We start from the raw sequence: 17665 nt of genomic DNA on the forward strand, positions 1-17665 counted from the left end.
AGTTCCGGTCCTCCCAATCGACCCGTGGCCTTGAGCAGATCGCTTAATCCTGCATTTCCTCGTCTTTAAAGTGGAATCGAATTGAAGTTTAGATGAGATCATGTCTTTGAAGAATGTAGGGCCTGGCGTGGCGCATAGACGCCAGCACGAGTGGAGGGAGGTGGCGGCGGCGGCGGCGGTGTCGTTGCCAATGGAGACCGGGGGCCCGGCGGCTGGCGGAGAGCGAACCCCAGCTGGCCAGGTGAGCTTCGCAGAGAGAAAGAAAGAGGAGCGCGCTCCTTGTAGGGGACCCGACGGGACAGTGTAGCGGTCTAGGTGAGATTGGGAAGGGCGGCAGGCGCGGGGTTCGACTGGCGAATCTCCAACACCGCGCGGCCACCCGCCACGCGACTGGACAGTGAAGGCGAATAGTGGGCCGGAGGGGCGGGGGCGCTTGGCGCTCCGAGGCCGGGGTATCGGCCGCACGCATCTGCCACCCGGGTGTGCCGGCAGGGAGCGGATCTCCCTGGAGGCCGAAGAAACCAGCCAGCCGGCTTCGGGAAAGGCCTTTTTCCTGCCAACGAACGAATTTTCTGCAGGTCTCAGAATCCCAGGGACGGCCCCAGTACCAGACCTCCCTGCCGGGCTGTCTCGTCCCTCTGTTCTTCTGGCTTGGCGCTGCTCCTCTCACATAGAAACATTAATAGACGCTGGTGGCCTTCGAAAGCTCTTGGGTGACAGGGAAGAATCACAGACGGCGTGGGAGGCCAGGGCTCCTTGCGACCTTAGCGGCGCACGCAGTTCCCCGCCCAAGTGCGTGCGCTCCTGGAGCGGCCTAGCAGCCCCGGCTCCGCGCGGCGCCCCGAGAAGCCAGAGCGCGCCAACCGGCAACTCCGCGCTCTCCATCAGGCCCCACCACTGCGCGCAGACTCTGCGGTCCTGAAATGAAGGAGCCTAGCGCTGCCAGATACACGTCCAGGCGCTGATGCGCCACACCCGACACAGCGCTCCCTGCGCTCCCAGCAGCGCGCCGGGACTGCCGGAGAGCGGTCCCCGCGCTAACAAAGCGTCCGAGACGGGTCGTGGGGGCTGGAGAGAGGCGGAATTCACCTCACACCCGCACACCGAAGCCACTGAAACTGCCGGCTGGGCCTGAGCTGGGAGGGCAGGGGTTAAATTCCCCGATGTCCGGTTGTCCCTGGCCAGATTCTATAGTCAGAAATCGTGCATGGGAAATAAATCATAAAAGCTCCTTCTTTTCTTCGGAGATATATTTCTTCCTGTAGGTTTGGTAATGCAGCTACTTAAATTTTCACTTTAAAAGCTACATTCTTACCATGCAGTAACATTTGAGAGTCTGTGGTGATCTCGGGTTGTGCATTTTATTTTCGAGGCTTTAACGTCTGCACTTCCTTGCACCCTTCCCTCCGGCCTGGCGTCTGCACATCACCTGGGCGCATTCACCAGCCTTTTGGAGGCTCCTGCTCTGCCTGGAGCCTCACCGAAGTCGGACATTCCTTGCCCTGGAAGTTCGCAATTTTAAAAAGCCGAGTCAGCGCCTCCCCTGATGGCAGTTATCACAGTCATAGAGGCTGGAATGATTATCGGTGAATTTACCGGAATAAATAGGTGTCATTCCAGTTCCCCAAATTTTGTCCTTTCTACGGATAAAGATGGCAGTTTTGCTTTCTCAAATTGGATTTTGGACCCCTTAGTCTAACGCTGTCACAGTCTCCAGATGCACTCTTTTAACTGATCCATGCATTTAAGCTTGACTTAAATTTAAGTATTGCATTTTCGTTTCAGATTGGTAAAATCTGCCTGTTCTTATATTCCCACCCGATTCTCTATCTCCCTCTTCCTCACCCCCACCCCCGCCTTTGTGGTTGTGCCTTGTGTCTTAGTGAGAGTCTTTCTCTTTCTGTCTCTGGGTCTGCCTGTGCGGGTTGCGTGTGCGTTTCAACTGTGCCCTATGTGGGTTGTGGTGGTGACAAGAAGCCATGTGTATTTAGGGAGCAGGGACCTTCCTGTATATTTTCTTTTCTCTGTCTTACACAACCATCTTCCAAGTGTGGATGACATTGCTGCTGCTGAAAATTGTCCACTCTGGTAACTGTTTCGATTCTCTGTACAGAAACAAGTTTGGAAGGCAGGAAATCTGTCTTTAGAAGAAAAAATATATATAAGGCCGGAACTTTACTAGGAACTAACTGACTGTTAAAGAACCACTGTAAGGAATTTAAAATTATTTTCCTTTCCAGGGAAAGATTTCAAAACTAAGGTCTTGCGTGATTTCAGCAGCTTTACCTACAAGCCCTCCTGTAAGTTAGGTAGTTTAGAAGGATCAGAAGAGGGAAGTTCTAATTTTCCTCCATTTCAGCTCTGAGAAGTTAGATGTGGAGTCAGTGAACCTAGTGGGAAACTGAGTCGGGGAGGCAGGAAGCAGAAAGACCTTCCTGCAAAGTAACTAGGAGTAGTGCAGCCTCTCATCTGGCAGCTTACAGGAATTTGCTACCTATGGAGGGCTCTGCAGGTAACTGGGTTGGAAAGGGAGGTCAAGCTCTGTAAATACTCGCTACAAATAGCTGTTTTAAAAGTGAAAGTGGCTGGCATTTATGTTTTTTGGGGGGGCTACATCGTGATAACTGTCAATTCCAGGACCTCATATTAAAGTATGCTATATTTCTATATCTACTAGATGGAATGGGCAAGACAAAATTTTATTCCTGTTTTTCCACTAAAATTATTTTGAAAAGCCTCCCTTCCCTACAAGTCAGATGCCATGGATTTTGAAAGCATAGACAGCTCTTACCCAAAGTGATACCTTATCACTGAACTTCAGGTTGAACTGTTGGAGCCTTTCTCTGAACACAGAGCACATGACCATCTTAAATGTACGCCACATCATCAGCATGCTTTCAAGATTCTTGTCTGCAGTTTACATGTGCATTATGCATACACTGAACTCGCACTTCTAGTGATGACATGTAAAAAGCGTAGCAATAGTTTTGCTGTAATTTATATCATTTCAATCAATTTTATCTGTCCCTTTCCTGAATTCTCAATTAGCCTGATTTCCAAAGGAATGTAATTTGGAAAAATACCTTATCTGTATATGCTCAAAAACTTTCAGAAATTTCACACATTTAGATATGTCTGGAAATACTGCCAATACGGAAGTGATAAATTACATGGAATGAGATCTATTTCAGTAGTTCTAGAAATCCAATAAAATATACAATATATTCTCCAAGAATTAAAAAAAAGACAATCCTAAATGATTTGTTGCAATAAATAAATATAATTTATTTTGATTTAATGTTGAAGGGCTAGTTTTCTAGACTAGAAAGTGTAGTAGAGCAGAGTCTTTTTCCTCTGAATGTGTGGACACAAAGAGAATTTGGAGAAAGTTCAAGCCATGGACTGTGCTTCTTCTGTGCCGGGCCCAATGGAGGGGAAGGAGAAGGATCCCAGATCAAATCTGGGAGGTAGTGTTTCTTAGCACTCCAGCCTTCCAATTCTGCATCTAATACCTACTGCCCTTCTGAAGTGGGACAAATAATTCAATGTCTTTGAGCCCCTTTACTTGCCTGTAAATTAGGGACAATGCCCATCTTGTGTGATTGCTGTGAAGGTAAAAACATAATGTCCATGACAAGCACAAGTGCGGGGCACGGGGGGGCACCCTCTTGGCAGCACGTGGTTCCTAGGTGAGCTGAGCCCCTGCTTGTTCTGCTAGAGCTGGTCATTCAGTACTTTGCCCAGGGGGCCTCAGAGGAGGGGCAGCAAGGACACACCCTGCCTGTGCCTTTTGCTGGGCCCTGGAGCCCTCTCTGTGAAGGGGGCAGCTAGGTCTGCTCCTGGCTCTTCACAAGCCAGGGCCTGGGCTGCAGAGCCACTTTGGTGCTGATCAGGCGTGAGCATCAATAAGCCATCAACTCTCTAAAGCACAGGGGCAAAGCACAGCACAAGGTTAAATGTCAAGCATTGCATCGATGCCCAAACTCAACCAGCGTAGACATAAATACACACATTATGGGTATAGTCTGGTGACTAACAATAGAAAGTTTCCAACAAAGTGGAATTTGTTTAGGGGTCCCTAGACATCCCCCCCACACACACACACACACAAGAAAGGGACATTATCCCAGAATCCCTATAATAAGTCATTCCCTTAGATGATACTATGTTGGTTAGGTTTGGCTCTAACAGAGACCCAAAATAATAGTGCTTTAAGAGTGAAGTTAATTTCTCTTCAACATGTAAGTCTGGAGGGAGGTAAATCAGGAAAGGCTTGTTGGCACCAGAGTTGTCCAGTCTGCTATGGCCCTCATGCTCCCAGCCCCCGATGGTGCTCCAGCCATCACACCTACTGTCTAAGCAGCAAGATCAAAGAAAGGAGGAAGAAGTGTAAGCTCTTGTGGTAGGAAGAATAATGGTCCCCCAGAGATGCCCAAGCTCTAATATTTGAAACCCGTAGTATGTTGCATTACATAGCAAAAGGAATTTTACAGAAGAATTAGGCCAGGGTCCCTAAAATAAGATTATCCTGGATTATCTCTCCAATGGGGCCAACTTAAACCCATGAGCTGTTAACAGCAAAGAACTTTCTCCTACTGTAGAAAGTTCCAGCAGAAGGAAAATCCAGAGATATTCCAAGCTTAAGAAGGATACGGCTCACCATTGCTGGCTCTGAGTTTAGGGGCCCATGTGCAAGGTCCAGAGAGAGACTTCTAGGAGCTAAGGGCAGCCCCCTCCCACACACCTGACAGCCAGCAAGAAAATGGAGACCTGAGTCCTACAGCCACAAGGAGCTGAATTCTACCAACAACCTGAATGAACCTGTAAGCTGATTCTTCCCAAAGCCTCTGATCAGAGCCCAGCCATCAGCAGCTTGATTTTGACCTTGTGAAACCTGGGTACTGAAAGCAGTTGAGTCAACCTCGACTTTTAACCTACAGAAACCATGAGATAGTAAAACGGGTGTTGTTTTAGGCCATTAAATTTTTGGTAGGTTGTTATTGTAGCAACAGAAAAATGAATCGAGTCCCCTTTACTTTAATGGCACTTCAGGCTCGACACTTCCGCTTACACCTCATTAAGCAGAACTTAGTTACATGAAAACACCCAGCTGTGCAGATGACTGGGAAAAGTGGTCTTTATTCTGGGTAGCCATTTGTAAAATTAAAAATGGGCTGAGTTATTCTGGAGGCTATATTAAAGCAAGCTTCAGCTAGATATTGCTAATTGCCAAGGTTTGTAAAACCCAAACCAACATCATTCCTGTCAACCCTAAAGAACACCCAGGGCTCTATCTGAGATCCTACAAAAGTTACACACACTTTTACTTTTCAGAAACCTAAAGCGTTCAGATAGTACCGAGGCTGAATAAGTCCTGAAACCCAGAGGTGCCAGTATCTCCAAGAACATCAACCAGATCATCCCCTTATCCTATATTGTTGACACCCCTTTTCAACATGAAAAAATTTGGAATGGGCATGACCTAAATATCCCTAAAGGTTGGAAAAGGATCAAAGGAGGAGGAGTTATAATAGAGAAGTTAGGACTTAACAAATGAGGATAACTACTGAGTCATTATACTGATATTTCTTTTTAGTCTCCAATATCTTGGAGCAGCTAGAAGGAAAAACCTGAAATTGTGGAACTGTACCCCATACCAAACTCTGAAATCTGTTCAATAACTACTTGTTAAAATGTACTGCTTTTTGTATATATGCTGTATTTCACAATAAAGCATGTTAAAAAAATGGGCTGGGGTCTGCATTAAGTGAGGAAGAATGGAATGATATTGGAGATACCTAGTGGTCTCTACCACTTTTACCAAGGATCAATATAAAAAATTATCATAAGTATTTGGTGTTTTCTGCAAAACCACAAGCAAACAATACTCATTCTTATGCAACTACCTAGATACAGTATCCTGTGTCCTGGAATTTAGTGCTAGGAGGAAGTTTGTTCAGACAGCCTTGTATGCTTGCTCTCATCAGAAAATGAGCACTGTTCAACCCACTGCCTTGTCCATGAGAAATCTCAGCACTAAAATGAGCATTCAACTAGTACTGTGCTGTCTAGCTCATCCTGGTACAGTGTATTGAGGAAGGCTGAGATTTTCAATCAGAAAATTAGTTTATCATTCTTTTGTTTCAGCCCAGCACAATTCTGAGATGAAAGAACACGCCAGGCAGAAAATTACCCGTGAGGTTTAATTAGGGACTTGCCAATGATGGGCTGGTTGGGAAATGAGAGACAGCACCCCACACCAAAACCAAGAGAGCAAGGTGGTAGGACTGGGGGCGGGGGACAGGTGGGGAAGTGGGGGCTCGTAAGGTTCAGTGAGAGTCGGGCGGCAACAGTGATTGGGGAGGGGAGAGTTAATGATGTCTGTGCTCTGGTTAAGTGGGCCCCACCTTTCCCTACGGGGAGGGGTCCTGACCCCAGGCTACTACATCTTCGCTCACCATTTATCACCTTTCTGAACTGGGGCAAATGACTTAGTATCTCCAAGACTGTTTTCTCTTTAGTAACTTGGGGAAAATGCCACTGCACAGGATTAAATAAAATAATGTATGTGAAAAGTACTTTTTGATATGGAAAAGGGCTCTAAATGTTGCATAAAATTCTATAACATTGGCTCTCCCCTTCCTCTAAATCAGTGTTTTCAAACAGTAGATTGTAACCTATTAGTAATTCATGAAACCAGTTTAGTGGGTTGTGACCAGTCTTTAAAAAAATCATAGAAAATATTCGAGTGCATCATGCATAGTAAGGATCAGCATTGCAGCAATGCTTCATTAAACTCTTTCCAGTTATATATTTTGCACCTACTAAGTCATAATATGAAATATATTCCTCTTTGGTCACCACATGCAATTCTGAAAATATTGCTCTGAATGGCCTGTGATTTTAATTTTGTCTGTTTTGAACTGTTACTGTTTTAAAACACCCATTTAGTATGAGTACGTGCCTTTATTGGAAGCTAACTCAAATCCTCTTTGGAGGAAGAAAGCTGTTCTAAAAATGAGAGACAGAGACAGAGATGAGAGAGGGAGAGAGAGACACACAGAGAGAGAAAATGCAATCTCATGTCACATACTTTTTGAACAAATGCTATTCAAACCAGCTGGGACCGCCTGATTGTTAAACTCTTATTTCTCGGCTTCAACCCCACCCTTCCGTTTTCTGCTTTGTGAAGCTGGTGCTGACACTTTGAAAACCCATCTCTCCCCTTGGTAACTGGTAATCGATAGAGAGGCTTGATGCCCAGAGGCTCTTCTCCATCTTGCTTCCTGCTCACAGCAGCAAGAGCTCAGCTCCGCTTCTCCTGGCAGTGGCAGTTTGTTCCAGGCTGCACTTTCCCCAGACTCAGCGCCTCCTCAGAGGCCCAACAACCTCCCAAGGACATCGCCACTTGACAAGCACTCCCTCCTCAGGGGTTGAATCCCGGCTCCACAAGTTCCCTCCTTCACATACTAAGTTTTAATAACTCTAACCTCTGATTGTGCTGCCCCGCCCGCCCAAGAGGTGATGGCTGCTTTCTGTAACTGCTCCCTGCATGAAAATTTGGCATTCCTGCTTCCTTTTTCAGTTTCCTGCTACCTGGTTCCCAGCTCTTCTCCCTGTGAGATTGACTGGTGTTCCTCTTGTCTTCTGGCTGGACAGGTGGACAGAAAAACATGCTTTGAGGATAAGGATGGGCCATCAAGGGGGAAATGGAACAAAAGAACAAGAAACTAATTTTGTGATTGAAAATTTCAGCCTTCCTCAATACACTACACCAGGATGAGATAGATGGTACAGCCCTAATTGAATGCTCATTCCAGTTCTGGAAAAAATATATATAATTTTTAAGTTTTGCTGGGGGAACACCCTTTCCTGGCTCCTTGGGGAACCTGCATAGGCTGTGCTGAGCCCAGCACAATCCCGAGACCAAAGAACACGCGAGACAGAAGATGCCCCATGCATTTAATTCGGGGCTGACGGACAGGAGAAAGGTCTTCCCAGTTGCACCCGGTTGGGAGACAAAACTCTGCACTCCACCCAAAGCCGAGAGAGGGAGAAGCGTGCCCAGGGAAAATCTTATAAAGTTTAACAGTCTCAGGAGATCTGGTCAGAATGGTGTTTCAGCAGACTCTTGTGAGATTTGTTTATTAGGGGAGGGGATTGCACAGTCTTTGACCTTTAACCTCTGTCCTGGTCCTGTGGGCAGTGGTGTGACTTCCTCTCAAAATAGAGGAAGGGGCGGGGGTCTTCATCTCCATAACACATGTGATAAAGCTATGACATGTGGAAGTCTGTAACTTTAAATTAAAACATTACGTTACACAAAATTCACATTTAAAAAATATATTTTTATTGACAAAACTTCACATGTACACATTCCATACATGGTGTACAATCAGTGGCTCACAATCTCATCACATAATTGTGTATTCATCACCATGATCATTTTTAAAACATTTGCATCACTCCAGAAAAAGAAATAAAAAGAAAAAACATATTCATCCCATACCCCTTACCCCTCCCTCTCATTGACCACGGTATTTCCATCTACCCAATTTATTTTACCCCTTAACCCCCCATTTCACATTTTGTTTTCCATCAGAAACTTTGAGGATGAACTGTTTCTTAAGCTGGGTCTATTTTCGAATCATATATGTGTGTGCATATTTATATGCACATGCATATAACATGTTATTTTATATATATCAAATACTTTATAATTAAAAAAATTATGGGAGGACCCAGTATGCTAAAACAAATTTTCCCATATGCACTCAAGTCCTCTTGGTCATACCATAATTCATAGAACACTGGAGTCTGTTTATTCTCCCTTCCAGAGATCTCTCAAATCTGTCTCATCCCCTGCTTCCCCCTGGCCAGTTTTTCCTTACATCCCCTCCTTCTCACCAGCTCTATCACAGCTGCTAACTGGTCTACCTGTTTCTAGCACCATCTTCAGAATCCATTCCCACATCGCTTAGGCCAGCGGGATCTCCCTATAATGCAAGTGTGATCATGCTTCCCCATTGCCTAAAGCTCTGCTGCAACTTTCACACCGGGAAGGACCCTCCACCTGGAATGTCAGGCCCCCACCATGCCAAGGGCCTCACCTCCTCATGCTCAAAGCCCATGAGCATATGTGAGGCCCAGAGCCCCACTATGCCCCCTCCAAACAGCGTCCTCTGCCTCTGACAGGAATGACCCACCTGATCTCACCTTTGATAGCTTCCCTTCCATTAACGTGTTCAGTCATGACTCTGCTGGCCTCGGATCTAGGCCCTGGGCCTCTCTAAGCTTACCAACTGTGGGACACCCTCTGTGAACCTTCCTCAACTCCCCAGTGCCCTGCAGTAGCTGGTTTCTAGAGATGCAGCCTCTTGGTATCCACACCTTTGTGTGGTCCCCAACCGCATCGACCCTGGCTGGCCTGTGTAGTTTACTGTAACCCCTAAACCACAGCAAGCCTGATGCTGGTCCAAGACTTAACAGGCCTGACAAGTCCCATCCATGTTTGTGATTTGGGGCCATGTTTGTGCTTTGGGGAGCCCTGAACCACTGTGTAAAAGATCCAGCTGCCCTGCTAGAGAGGAGGGGCCCTGGGGAAGCCTGGGGAGGGAGAGAGGCTCAGTTACCCCAGCATCTCTGCTCGGCCTCTGGAAAACTCCAGTTCCAATGGACCAATGGCCATCTGACTGCGATTACATGAGACCAGCAGAATTGCTCAGCTGAACCCAGTGGACCCACAAGACTGGCAGAGCCCATTGACCCCTTGTTTGGGGGATGCTTTGCTGTGCAGTGATAACACCTGAAACGTCCCTCTCACTAAGCTGTCCTCCTTACACCCATAACAACATCCCCATGTGTACGCCATTGTCCATCTGTCCTACTAGAGAGTAAGTTCCTGGAGGGCAGTGATTGCACGCTTTATTTCTTTTATTACGCAAATTTCAATTGAGAAAATAGAAACAACTCCAGGCATTCAGGGGAAAAGGTGATTAGGCACTTACAACATCATGGTAAGGGAGGCCATCACTGGACTTTTGGTTTCAAGGTCACCACAACTGTAAAGCAGAAGTCAGGAAGCCACTGCTGCTGCCACAGCTGCTCTGTGCCCAAGATGATGACAGTGGAATGTGGAATTTAGCCATGCAAATCCTCACATCTGCCAGAACTCACCTATCTGCCACAACTTCCACAAGAATAGCCTCTGCCTCCTTTCTGTTCATCAAATACTGCATGAATGCATCTCCCTGGAAGAACCTAAATTTTACCCAGAAGTCTTGCTCCTATGGAGTTTGGAAAATCTGGTTCTTAGCCTTCCAGCTAATGTTGCACAGGGAAGGACATAGATGGGGTTAAAAATGGATATAGGCTATTTATGTTAATATATTTAATAGCATAATAAGGGACATAAAAGTTAATTTAAAAAATTTTAAATGGAATGACAAATACGTAATTCAAAATTTCCTATTTTAACCACATTCAGGTGTACAATGCAAAGAGGCAGTTACATTCACAATATTGAATTACCATGACTTGTCTTTTTCTTTTGGCTTATTTCACACAGCACGATATCTTTAAGAGTCATCTGTGTCATAGCAGATACCAGGATTTCATTCCTTTTATGGCTAAATAAAGTTCCATTAGATGTGCACACCACATTTTGCTTACCCATGCATTTGTTGATGGACACCTGGGTTTTTTCCACCTTTTGGCAATTGTGAATAATGCTACTATGAATATTGGTGTACAGGGGGTTAATATTTTAATTCTACAAAGATCCTACATACAAAGAAAAAAGAAAGATCTAAACTTGAAGACAATGTGACCAGACAATATAGTTAGCAAAAAAAAAAAAGAATGGATGTAATGAGGCTGCTTTTCTAAAGCTAGCCATGTAGCTGATTCTGGAAAAAAGGATGCACATGTCCCATGTCACTAATTAAGGCTGTAGGGACAGATAAATTCTATGGCTTCACCTTGAACTTCCTTCAACCTTCACGCACACAATTTCTTTATCTATCCAAGCTTGCAGTGCTGCTTAGCTGACAGGCCCTCAGCAGTGAGGAAATGGGGAACAGAGACCAGACGCAGGAATTTAAGATTCCAGGTTTCTTTACTTAGTTCAGCCATTAACTTGTAAAGGCAGATTAAAGCCTCATTTTCGGCTATAGTATTTTCACCAGTTATAAAATGCAGGTATTGTAATAGGTGACCAAACGATAAATACACCATAAAGTATGGGAAGAGCCCTCATCTATATTATCCCCACTTAATCTACGCTGAACTTGTGAAAGGGTTGGTGTACTTACAGCGCTTATGTACAGTTACAAAGCAAATCCGCCACAGAGTTTAACCATTTATAAAAAAAAAGACTAAGATTTTTTTTAAAAAGAAACTAGTTGCCTTAGAAAATTGTGTGAAGTTTTAATATTTTCTCCATTACTATTATTGAGATCTTGTGGGTTTTTTAAAGAGCTGCTTTATAGTTTTTTTAAAAGGCTGTATAAAACTACAATAAAATATTAACAGCAGTCAATTCTGTGGAGTGGAACTGACTATATCTTTACATTTCACACTATGCTCTTCTGCCTTGTTATAATTTTGAAAATGAGAAGGCATTGATTTTTGAGCAAAAAATGAAAGTGTTAAAAATATTAGTGGTTATTTGTGAATAGAGGGATTACAGGTGATTTTTAACTCTTTTATTCTTTAACTCTTATTTTGTGTAGAGAAAAATAGGCATTACTTAAAAGAAAGTGACTACATTGTAGTCACTTTCCCTACGGCGTGTGCAATAAGGGCCTCAAGCTGCCATGCAGACTGCTCAAGCAGGTCGGTCAATCCTCCCTCAACTCATGCATTTGTCACTGGCTGACGCTAGAGACTCAGCCACCAGAAATAATAGCCTGGGGTTCAACTGCGCAGTACTTGGGGAGGCTCTCTAATGTAGGGAACTCCCAGACCTGACAGCTCAAGGTCAGATTGGATGGGAAGAGAAGAAGGAGTCTTCCAGGAGCGTGGGGATATGCAGATGCATGCCCCTGCCCCTCCTTTTTCTGACAAGGAGAATTCCAAAGTTACCTCTAAGGGATGGCTGATATGGTGTGATTCCTACTATGAATTGCTTACTACTTATCAGGCACTGTGTGGGTTACTGGGCATAGAAAGGGGCAAAACATAGGATCTTTGCCCTCAAGAATTCCATCATCAAAAGCAAGAATCAGAGAACTAAAGAGACAAATTATAATGCAGTGTGATAAATGATAGAATGCAAAATGCTCAAGAAACACACACCAGGGAAGGAGAAACCAGACCTGAGAGATTCAGGGAAGCCTTGGTGAGTTTCTCTTAGAGTAGGCAGGCTGACGAAGCTGGAAGAGGGAATTCCATGCTGCAGGAAAAAACTGGAAAAAGACATGAAGGCAAGAAAGGGTGCAGAAAAGGATGCACATATACTTCCTACGTTAGTCCTCCATTGCTGCCGTCAAATTACCGCAAACATCGTGGATTATAGCAACACAAATTTATTCTCTAGCAATTCTAAGAATCAGAAGTCTAATATCAAAGTGTCTGCAGGGCTACATTCCTTTTTGGAGGCTCTGGGGAGAACCCATTTCCTTTTCCAGCTCCTAGGGACTGCCCACCTTCCTTGGCTCATGGTCCCCTCCTGCCATCACCCCAACCTCTTGCTTCCAACACCATCACATGGCTTTCTCCTGTCCTCCCGTCTCCCTCTGCCTCGCCCTCAGATGACTGCAGCGATGGTCCGGTCAGTGCTTGTCTCACCAGACAACTGGGCACCATTATCTGGCCAAGTTGACACCAGAACCCAACCATCACGGCATTGCTGACTGCCCATCACCTAGCTTGACCCTTGGCACATCCTAGGTACACAGGGACATCTGTTGAATGACCGAATCAAACTCCCTGGGTCTGACCATCCAACACAGTAGCCACTGGCCACTTGAAAAGTGGTTGGTCCAAACTGAGATGTGCCGAAGTGTAAAATATACACCAAATTTAGAACATTTAGTATGAAACTAAGAATGCTAAGTATCACATTAATAATTTTACATTGATTACATATTAAAATGATAATCATTTGAATACTTTGAGTTAAATGAGATAGATTAACATTAGTTCCATGGTTTTAATATGACCACTAAAAAGTGTATATGTGACTTGGATCCATTCTAAAATATTTAGAGAGGAAGTGATATGCTATTTTGTATTTATTTCAGAATATTGGAGAGATGTGAATGAAGTGAGATGAGCTCTGTGTTGATAATTGTTGGATGTGGATGATGAGGCTATGGGAGTTTCTTACACGAGCCTCTCTTTAAAACGTGTTTGAAATTAGTCATAATAAAAAGGAAAACATAGAAGAATTATTTATTACAAAGCAAGTAAGAAGCATTATTTATTACAAAGTCAGTATATTCTAATTATGGAAAAATTTTTAAATATAAGAGGCTAAGAAAAACTAACAAAACAAAACAAAAATAATACCAAAGCAGTGATGGTCTCTTCATCATTGTTAGTATTTTGGCATGTTTCCTTTCAGGCTTTATTCTATGCATATGTGTGTGTGTGTGTGTGTGTGTGTGTGCACGCGCGTGTGTGTGTGCATGTGGCTTTCTTAAAGACTGACCACACATTACTTGACAGCTCTTCTGTCACAAAGTGGTGTCGATGGCCTCCCTCCTCGCATCCGGTTGGGCTCATGAGTGCTTTGGCCAACACAGAACGGTGGAAGTGACTTTATGTCACTAGGTCACAAAAGGTCAGGCAGCCTCGCACTGCTTGCTAGAAGCACATGTTCTCAAGAGCCTGAGCCACTGTCTAAGAAGTCAGTCTATCCTGTGGCCTGTCGGGAGGAAGCCCATGCCACCTACAGAGGCCAAGCGCAGGAGCTCCAAGCTGCAGCTCCACCTGAGCCCAGTCTCCGAGTCGTCTCCACCAAGGTCCCAGGCATGTGCACAAAGAAACCTCCAGATGATCCCAGCTCCAGCCATTCAAGACTTCCCAGCTGAGACCCCAGACACAGTGGGGCAAAGACTATAATCCCCACTCTTCCTGACCCACTGAATCCATGAACATATTGAAACAGCTGTTGGTTGAGGTGGTTTGCTACATGGTAATGGATGATGGGAACAGAATGTGGTACCTGGAAAAGGGATACGACAGGGGAAAAAAAAACTTGCGATATTGGCTTAGGGACTGAGTGGTGTAGATGCCTGATGGAAAGGGCTAGAAGAAAAGCAAAAAGAAATGTTATCGGAAACTGGAGGAAGACATATGTTATGGCTTAGCAAAAAATTTGGGAGCTCTGTCACCTGACGTGATGTGAAAACAAGGAAACATCACTAATACACTCAATAATCCGGTGGAAGAGTTTCTAGGCTTGGTCTCAAGCGTGCCACTAGCTTCTTCTATTTGCCAATGTAAAATGTGAGGAATGAGAACGAACCAAAGAGTCCACTATTCAGTGTTCAAGCAGAATTAAGAGGAAATATAGAGAGCTCAGCTGGAACACATCCAGCAAAGGATTCTCCAAATAAGAAAAGGCCTCTGAACAAAGATCAAATCCAGAGCACTGCTTTAAAAAAAAAAAAAGTGTTTTCAGAATAAAAATGAAGCCAAGGATATAACTTTAAATTTCCTGGTTAATACCTTGGAAAGTTATAAAGTGGTGCCTCCTAGACTCTTTCAACTAGACAAAAGGGCTTCTAAGGATTTTAAGGCAAGTCTTACAGACAATCTCTGTTAAATGACGGTTCCTAAAAATCCTTTGGTCTTTGTCACTTAGTAACTTCAACTTGGGGAGCCCAAGATGAAGATGGACTTATCACAAAGAGAGTTGTGGATGTAGCTTTATCTAATGGAATGGATTTTATGAATTGGTACAGTCGAAATCCACAAAGATTTCAAAGGAATTTGCTCAGGTTGGACTGAAAGTAACAGAGACAGAACAAAATGAAATGAAGCCTTTAGCTCCCCAAACTCCCATAGGCAGAAAACAGGCTGAGCAAACTGCAAACATGTAAATGAAGAATGGATGAAGAATGGTGATTCGGGATCAGATGACCCAAAGGATGGAGCAAAATATTCCCGAGAATCACTTGCAGGGGCAGAACTGAGCCCTCATCGAGGAAAAGGCTGCCTGTTCTCCTCTGGATTTCAGAATTAGTATAGAACAGTGACCCCCATGTGTTCCCTGTTTTCTCACTTTGGAACAGCAGTTATCCGATGCCTGTCTTACCATTGCATGTTGGGTGTTTTTCTGGAGAGCAAGGTGGCAGAAAACGTGTCTCTATTTCTTACATTTTCAGATCAAGAAGAACCACAGCCAAGGAAAAAACTAAACTCAAAGAGCTTAATTTGCACCTGGACCTGAACCTGATTTAGATAATAAGATCCCAGACACTAAGCAAAAGCCTGATGTCCTAATGAGATGAAACTTGGGGTGGGGTGGGGACTCAGAGGTGTGAAGGTCTCAAGGTGAAGGAATGTAAGTAGTTTGTGTGCATGAGGCAAACTGCGGCAGCCTTAAAACATGACTGAGAATTCTTTCATATCCCTCCAAGAGGCAGATTTACAGCTTCTCCCCTTTGAATCTGAGAGGCTTTTCCACCACTTCAATCAGTGGCTTGGTTGAAAGCGACACTGTGACTTCTGAAGCTGGGCCATCATGAGCCATACAGTTTCCACCCTGCTCACTGGGAGCACTAACCTTTGAAGTTCTGAATCACATATAAGGCATCTGACCACTCTGAGGCTGCCATGACATGAGGAAGCCCAAGGCACATGAGGAGGAACTCTGGTTCACAACCCAAACTGAGTCCCACGATGGGCTCATTCCAGTCCCAGCACCAAATATATGAGTATGCCAGTCATTCAAGTCTTCCTAGCTGAGGCTCCAGGCACTGTGGAGTGGAGACAAGCCATTCTTGCCATATGCTATCTGAATTCCTAACCCACAGAATCTGCGGCCATAATGAAATAGTTGCTTATGATACTGTTTTGGAGTTGTTACAAAGAAATAAATAGCAGGTAACTACTGTGTTAGTGTCCTGTGGCTGCTGTAACAAATTATCACAAATTGGGTGGCTTAAAACATCAGAAATTTATTCTCTCATAGTTTCAGAGGCCAGGACTCCAAAATCATGGTTTCAGCAGGACACCACACTCCCTCCAGAAGCTCTACAAGCAGATGCCCTCTGTTCCTGGCCCCTTCCAGCTCCAGATGCCTAACCACTTTCCTTGGCTTTTGGCCACATCACTCCCATCTCTAAGGCCAGCATCTTCAAATCTCTCTCTCTCTTCCTTCTTCACGCGGTCTTCTCCTCTGTAAGTGTGTGTGTGTGAGTGGATGTGAAAGCTACCTTTGCCACTCTCCTGTAAAGACAAGTGATAGCCCACAGGATAGTCTACCCATCTCAAGATCCTTCATTTAATCATATTTGCAATAACTTTTTTTTCTCTGTAAGGTAACAGTCACAGATCCCATGGATTAGGGCACGAGGGCCATTCTTTCCATACACTACAACTGCACAGTTGCAAAAAGATCGTATTGTCTCTACTCTTTGCATCTGCCTTCTTGAATGCATGAGCCAGTGGGAATCAGCATTCCCCAAGCCATTAGGTACTCTTTGAAAATAGCAGCTTTAATGGTTGCGTTATCGTCTACTGACTAGGCGTGCAATAATTTAGTTATTCAAGATCTTAATTCCGAACAATTAATTCCAATTCCCTGCTTCTAACTATTTACACAAGTTAGATTCTAGAGGGAGAATTACTGAGCTTAATGAGTGTGGTCATTTTATGACTTGTAAAATATATTGTCAAATTGCCATCTAAAAGCATATTAATTTACAATCCTATCATCAGTGTAGGAGGTACCTCTTTCATCAGACCCACAGCAACGTTGGGTATTGGGTTTTTAAATGTCTGTGTAATTTGTCACTATTTCTATAGTAGTCTAGTGCTTTTCTTATCCGTTTGCCTTCAATTCTTTCTATATTGAGGTTAACAATCCCTTGCTATTTTGTAGCAAATACTTTTTCTGTCTGTAATTTTCTCATTTGAATTTAAACTTTGGAATGATACTTTTGATAGTCATCACTTATTTTCTCTGTAATTTCTTATTTTGATTTTATACTTAGAAAGTCTGCCATATTTAGAGATCAGTAGTAGTTGGATTAACATGGTGTTTGGTATTACAAAGGCCTGGATCAGAATCTACCTGATAGGGTTATTGGTTGTTGCAAATATTAAATGAAAATTTATTCCTGCAAAAGGTAAACTAAGCCTACTTATAATCGTGCCTACGAGTCACCTCCAGAGAACCTCTTTTGTTACTCAGATGAGGCCTCACTCTAAGCCAACTCAGCAGGTGGATTCACTGCCCTCCCCCACCTCTACGCGGGACATGAGTCCAGGGGTATGAATCTCCCTGGCAACGTGGGACAGAACTCCTGGGATGAGCTGGGACCCGGCATCATGGGACTGAGAAAGCCTTCTTGACCAAAGGGGGAAGAGAGAAATGAGACACTGTTCCAGTTCACTAGTGCCAGAATGCAATACACCAGAAATGGAATGGCTTTTAAAAAGGGGGAATTTAATAAGTTGCAAGGTAACAAGTTTTAGGCCATGGAAATGT

This window comes from Tamandua tetradactyla, chromosome 4, assembly GCF_023851605.1.
Source record: "Tamandua tetradactyla isolate mTamTet1 chromosome 4, mTamTet1.pri, whole genome shotgun sequence".
NCBI lineage: Eukaryota > Metazoa > Chordata > Mammalia > Pilosa > Myrmecophagidae > Tamandua > Tamandua tetradactyla.